The sequence below is a fragment of the Ostrea edulis genome, chromosome 8, assembly GCF_947568905.1.
Source record: "Ostrea edulis chromosome 8, xbOstEdul1.1, whole genome shotgun sequence".
NCBI lineage: Eukaryota > Metazoa > Mollusca > Bivalvia > Ostreida > Ostreidae > Ostrea > Ostrea edulis.
This window is the reverse complement of record NC_079171.1, coordinates 5,807,245-5,813,244: the sequence shown is the minus strand read 5'-3', so window position 1 is coordinate 5,813,244 and position 6,000 is coordinate 5,807,245.

Genomic DNA, 6,000 nt, shown 5'->3' with positions numbered 1-6,000 from the left:
CATATCAAATGTAATAAAACAATAACGTGCTTTGATTTGTTGACTTCGATACTTACAATTATGTACGATGGTGTAGAATGGCGCACTGCTATCACAGGTTAATACATCGATGGTAGTTTCATCAAAACGTAGGGAGGCGAGACTGTATAAGAAAGATGTTACTGTCATACCTGTTTTTTCTCAAGCAGTGCACATCTCAGATATTGGTATATATTGCCGATGGAAAACATACGGAAATTGGCCATAACTGTGCCAAACTGACATTACAGATTATGTGTTATAAATAATGGGATAATTTAGTTACCTCTGAGGTATATATTGAAATAATGAAGTCTGATTACAATTCTAGTACATTTGTAGCACGTTAATTGCAGAAAGACGAATTAGTGATCGAAGTCAGATGAATTCAAATCAAACAATGACATAAAAGGTTATTACGGGCAAGAACGTTTCCTTCACATTTCCTTTTCATACACTGGTATACTGCGTTAAATTGTCATATTCTTCGCGGTTTGAGATGTATTATTTGGATTGTTTAAATATAAGATAATATCTGCTATAGGTTATTCTGACAAAATAAATGCTCAGCATCACAGGATTCGATCACGTGTTTGATGATAAAGTGATGGATGCGAGCTGACCTCATAGAATGAAACATTTAAAGTGATGAAACGGGAATCGAAGACTAAAGATGGGATACGTTAAAATGTGTACTTTATAAATCTATTGAAATAACAATATATATCTATGTTTGCTTCAATATATCCTTTTGTGGCGATTCCGTTACATATATCAACTTGTTCAAGTAACTAGGAAACATCAGAGTATCACACTCAGCATTAAATACGTGCTGAAATTTCCTATATATGCTGTTCATCTTCAGAAGATTTCTATGCTTTGTCTTTCTCTCACCTTGAACCATTCTTCAATACGATTTACTATAGTGCTGTCTCGTAATATTTCTATTATTTTCATGATGATCATTGATAAAAGTGTTTATAAGCTTTTCACATTCTTCACGCAAATTGAATCCAAATTGTCGCCAATACCTACCCACATGATGGTGGTCAGAGGAAACTTGGTTTTGCAGATCTAAATCATGTACAACTTATACGGTACCAATTTTGATGCACCAGATGCGCATTTCGACAAATAATGTCTCTTCAGTGATGATCAACCGAAACGTTTGAAATCTGAAATAACAATGAAGTTTTAGAGCTATTTTAGGGGAAAACTGTGTGCCAAAAAGTGGAGTCAAACTCGTCTAAGGACAAGACATGAAATGTGAAGATAACGAACGGTGATCAATCTTAAAAATCTTATAAGGAATACAAAATAGAGAGTCAGGCAAACACGGACCCCGAAATATACCAGAGTATGATCAGGTGTCTAGGAGGGTATTTATCCCTTGTTGACCTATCATGAGTCCTATGCCTTGGTCGGGTAAAATATCGTAGTTGAAATTAATTTATTATGGTCGTTATAACAATCTAGTTCGTCAATACAACCTCGCATTGGGTGAAATGACGTCTGACGTGTTGCATACCAATTGTTAAGCCGTTCTTGTCACACTGATTTTGACTGCGGGTGCCTCCGTTTACCTGATCAAGATATAGGGCTCACACTTATACCCCCCCCCCTTTCCCCAACTCTACAATTTAACGAAGTGTATATCTGAAAAAGTTTTCTCCATAAAATTGAAGAAATCAAACCCTGGTTCTAAAACAAAATTCTCAATTTTGGTATAGAGCATTTTTAAAAGTACCGTCACTCCAGAGTCCTTAGATTTACAATCTATGTTAATTCCCCTTGTCCCAAAGATGCTTAAAAGAAATTTGAAAAGAATTGGAAGGGTGGTTATCAAGAAAGAATATTAATGTTTAATTAACGTCTTATGATGACTGACGCACACACATAGCAACATGTAGGTCACTTGAGTGATTCTCAACATTGACCTAATTAGAATTAATCATTTTTACAAATGATACTGAGCTCATACACATATGTACATATATATGTGCGTCATTGAGAACAAAACAACTAGTCTTTTTGAGTATGCTAATTAAATGAAGTAATAATTTTTTTTTAGGAAGTTATGATGAAAACGTTTCAAGTCATCATGTCGCATAAAAAATGGATGGTCTCCTGTGATTATTCTAGAGAATTCAGTTTCCATGCAGGCTCTATAACCAAGAAACTAAACCCAATGTACCACATTCCCCACATCTATTAATTTGTTTTAGGATTCAAATTTGAATTTCAAATTATGTATTCAATGTGTATGTATTAATGCTGAATATTTACCTCCTCAAAGTCAGCAACTTGGTCAACTCCATCTTTAGGTGATTTGCACAGTATGATGCTCATACAGCTGAAACACAGAAAAGCACACATTAATTACATAAAATAGTGGTCATGTACTTTGGCCAAAATATGTGATTATTGGATGAAAAAGTAAGAATTCAAAAGTATTTGAATATTTACAATTTACATTTAATATTTTTTGATTTACTTCAGTTGACAGGGCCTACATGTATTAATATTTGAGGACCCAGTTTCAGGACCCAATTCAAAATCATCACTTTTTCATCATTTAATTTTTCCAAATCAAGTGTCCTAAAGTTCATAATTACAGAGATGAGAAAACTTTAAATCATAATAGTATTTGTGTGATTTCTTCTGTAGATTATAACCATCACATATTAGTGGGGGTTACCACAGGTAAACAAACTTGAAAGTAGCCTGGCGCACCAATATATATGATTTTAACAATCTTTATCTAGAATGCACACAGGCATTCACATGTTTGTTTTTATTGTAAACGTGACAGTCAGAGAGAGAGAGAGAGAGAGAGAGCGAGAGAGAGAGAGAGAGAGAGAGAGAGAGAGAGAGAGAGAGAGAGAGAGAGAGAGAGAGAGAGAGAGAGATAGAGAGAGAGAGAGGTAGAGGTCATCACTTAGGATTACATAAATTAAGCCTAGTCCTTTTGAAATTTTCCACATGAAACATGATTTTATAAGTATTCCCCAATTTTTACAGATCCTGAACTCTGTGTAAATGTGATAGGAAACTCCCTGAGTGAATGTTAGGTTGGGGACACACTTAAGGTTGATCGATCCTCATGTGATGTCATAGTTTTTTGCAAAAATCTTAATAAATTAAACTTTGCGCATGATAGAAATATATCTTTCCGAGGAATTTTATTCACTGGATATAATAAAAAATCTGGTAAACTATTAATACTGAAAAAGTTTATATTTTCCATAGATAATCAATTATTTATGATTAAAATAATGTTGTCAAGGGCAATAACTCCTATGCTGGAATTTCCTCTACTGGATGTCTATTATACATTGGTTTACCCAATATCCACAATTAATCTACACATATTTATGAATTATCAGTTTTTAAAACTGTTGATATTTAAATTTTGTCGTTTCAACAAGTTTTTATCTATTTTTATTATTCTGTTTAACGAAAACGTGTGATTTTCTGATGTTGATGAATATTACTGTTTTTGTATGTCTGACATCTTTAAAAAGGTGACAACATATATATTTTCTTTGGTTATTAATTAAATTAAACTATATTGAATGGAAATTAATACAGTTTTTCCACTTTTAACCATTAATATTGATAAGTCACATGAGGATGGAGCTACCTTAAGTAGTATTATATATTGTACACCCATGCAGTAAATGACAGGACTACTTACAATGTTCAGTCTACATGTATACCACTATAGCTGACTAGCCTGGCTGGCAGTATAAAATAAATTGGGGTTCTCATATGTTTACTAAAAGCCAAATTTTCTGATACTTTTTATTCAGCCTTTACTTTAGAATTTGGATTCTAAATCAAATAGAATACTTACGTCAATACAAGTTCCAACACGGCAACAGGCAGGGCTTTTTCATATTTTCTATGAATATGTCTGTCAGCCTTCTGTTTCCCTGGTCATTTTTTTAGTCGGATGTAATGCAATAAAGCGTTAAATTCCACAACATTTACTTTTTCTACGAATACGTAGACGATTGGATGCTAGAGTCCGGTGACTATGGCAAAGATCAAACGGATTTGTATTCCATGAAATAAACCGGAATCCTTCAGCACAATTGAAGATAAAGATCGTGGTAGTGAATTAAGTGAAGAAAGAGCATCTGATATTGATAAACTTCTGAAGAACAAATTGAATAAAAACTCAATTTCCACCTCCTGCCATACTGAGAACAAATGAAGGCTGTTCATATCTCCAATACAAGAGAGTGTTACAAAAGGCAATAACTCTTTCTGGTGTATTTTGGTTTTTGCACCAGAGGAAATTACTGGTTTATGTGTTTACCTTTGGTTTCTCCACAAATGTGTTTCTGTACTTTTTTAAAGTAAGATTCAATACATTTTACTAGCATGTGAGTTTACACCAAATGACTGGGCAAATATATTTTATCCCTCTCTAAAAATTACATATATCAAACCCTTATACATCATAAAAATATTTATTTCTATTGTTTTCAAGGATTAAATAAATACAAAAAAAAATTCTAAAAGCTAGAACCTAGCTCAAAATAATTTTTACAATTGTTGTTTTTATAAACAATAGCGTTTAATTTTTGATTATTCAAAATATAACATACATGTGCATATCTTGTCCAGCTGTTGTTAGAGGATCGGTTTCCATGGCAACCGCTGCTAAGTCAAACCTTTGCATGTCCTTTTTGTTTTATATCTATCATAATATTGTTACACACAAAGTTTCATAAAAATCTGTGACATACCGTGGCCACTGAATTTTGATAGTTACATAGAATCAGTCTTAATATGCATTACTTCTGTAGAATCATTTAAATCCGTGGGGCCAATTTTTGTGGATTGCTGAATGTTTACGGGTTCGTGTGGCCGTACTTTCGTGGATTTATATAGTTCTAAGAAAGATAACTCTAAAAAAAAATAGTAGTTGTCCTCACTCGTTGATGATGTAAAATCGTGGATGAGGGGTACCAACGGATTCTACGAAAATTGAACCCCCACGAATTCTTATGATTTCACAGTAATATGAAAATCAAACATTTTCGTTTTATTAGATTTTCATTCTGAGTGTTGTGGTTTTCGTCAGTGCTGCGGCTGATGACAGCTGGCCTTGTTCGGGTAAAGTTGTTTATACATATTGAGTTTGATTGTGGATTACTCCGTTTACCTGATCAAGATCCATAACTCTGATGTACCATGGTTAATTGTTTGTCCTTCTCGCAATCTCGCCTTATCTATAGGATTGATAAAAACTTACTTCAAAATAAATCGTTCAAGAAAGGTAATATTTGCTAACTTCCAATCTGTAAGATGTAAGCTTCAATTTGTTTCACGTGATTCAGCTGTTAGCTTCAGTTTGTTTCACGTGATATTAAATTGTCATTTTTCGAGGAAATCCTTGTCTCTATTGATTTTTTCAAAGTTAGAAAAAACAATTGTAATTTAAATCTGTCCAAAACATAGTAAATTGCAAGATTATGTAATGACTTGGAGTCAGAGTCGAGAAGCAAACACGGACACCCCGGTTTCAAAACGAACGCCCGACTAGTAGGTAACCACGATGTGAAATATGAAACCACATCATTTTTTTTCAATTAAACATCTGAAACAAAGTTCATCCTCTCCAACATAACAGTCGAAAAATATAAATTGAGATCGATACAGATGGTTCAAAAGACCAACATAGAGTCACTGCTGTTGCAGTACTGACAAACTACGTTTTCTTTATTCGACTTAGGAATGAAGCAATAATCCATTCTGCCGAAGCATAGGCTATTCAATTTGCCTTTGGATTTTTCCAATGACTCCCAATTTCTGTGTAGTCGATAGGCGACATGAGAATTTAGCCAGAATGCATATCTGGTGACTGACTGTCCATTAACTAGCATCACATTCTTATAGAATGTGCAAGTTATTCTCCCACACGAAATATACTTGACGAAATGTGTATTTATTGCAAGAACTATTTTGTAC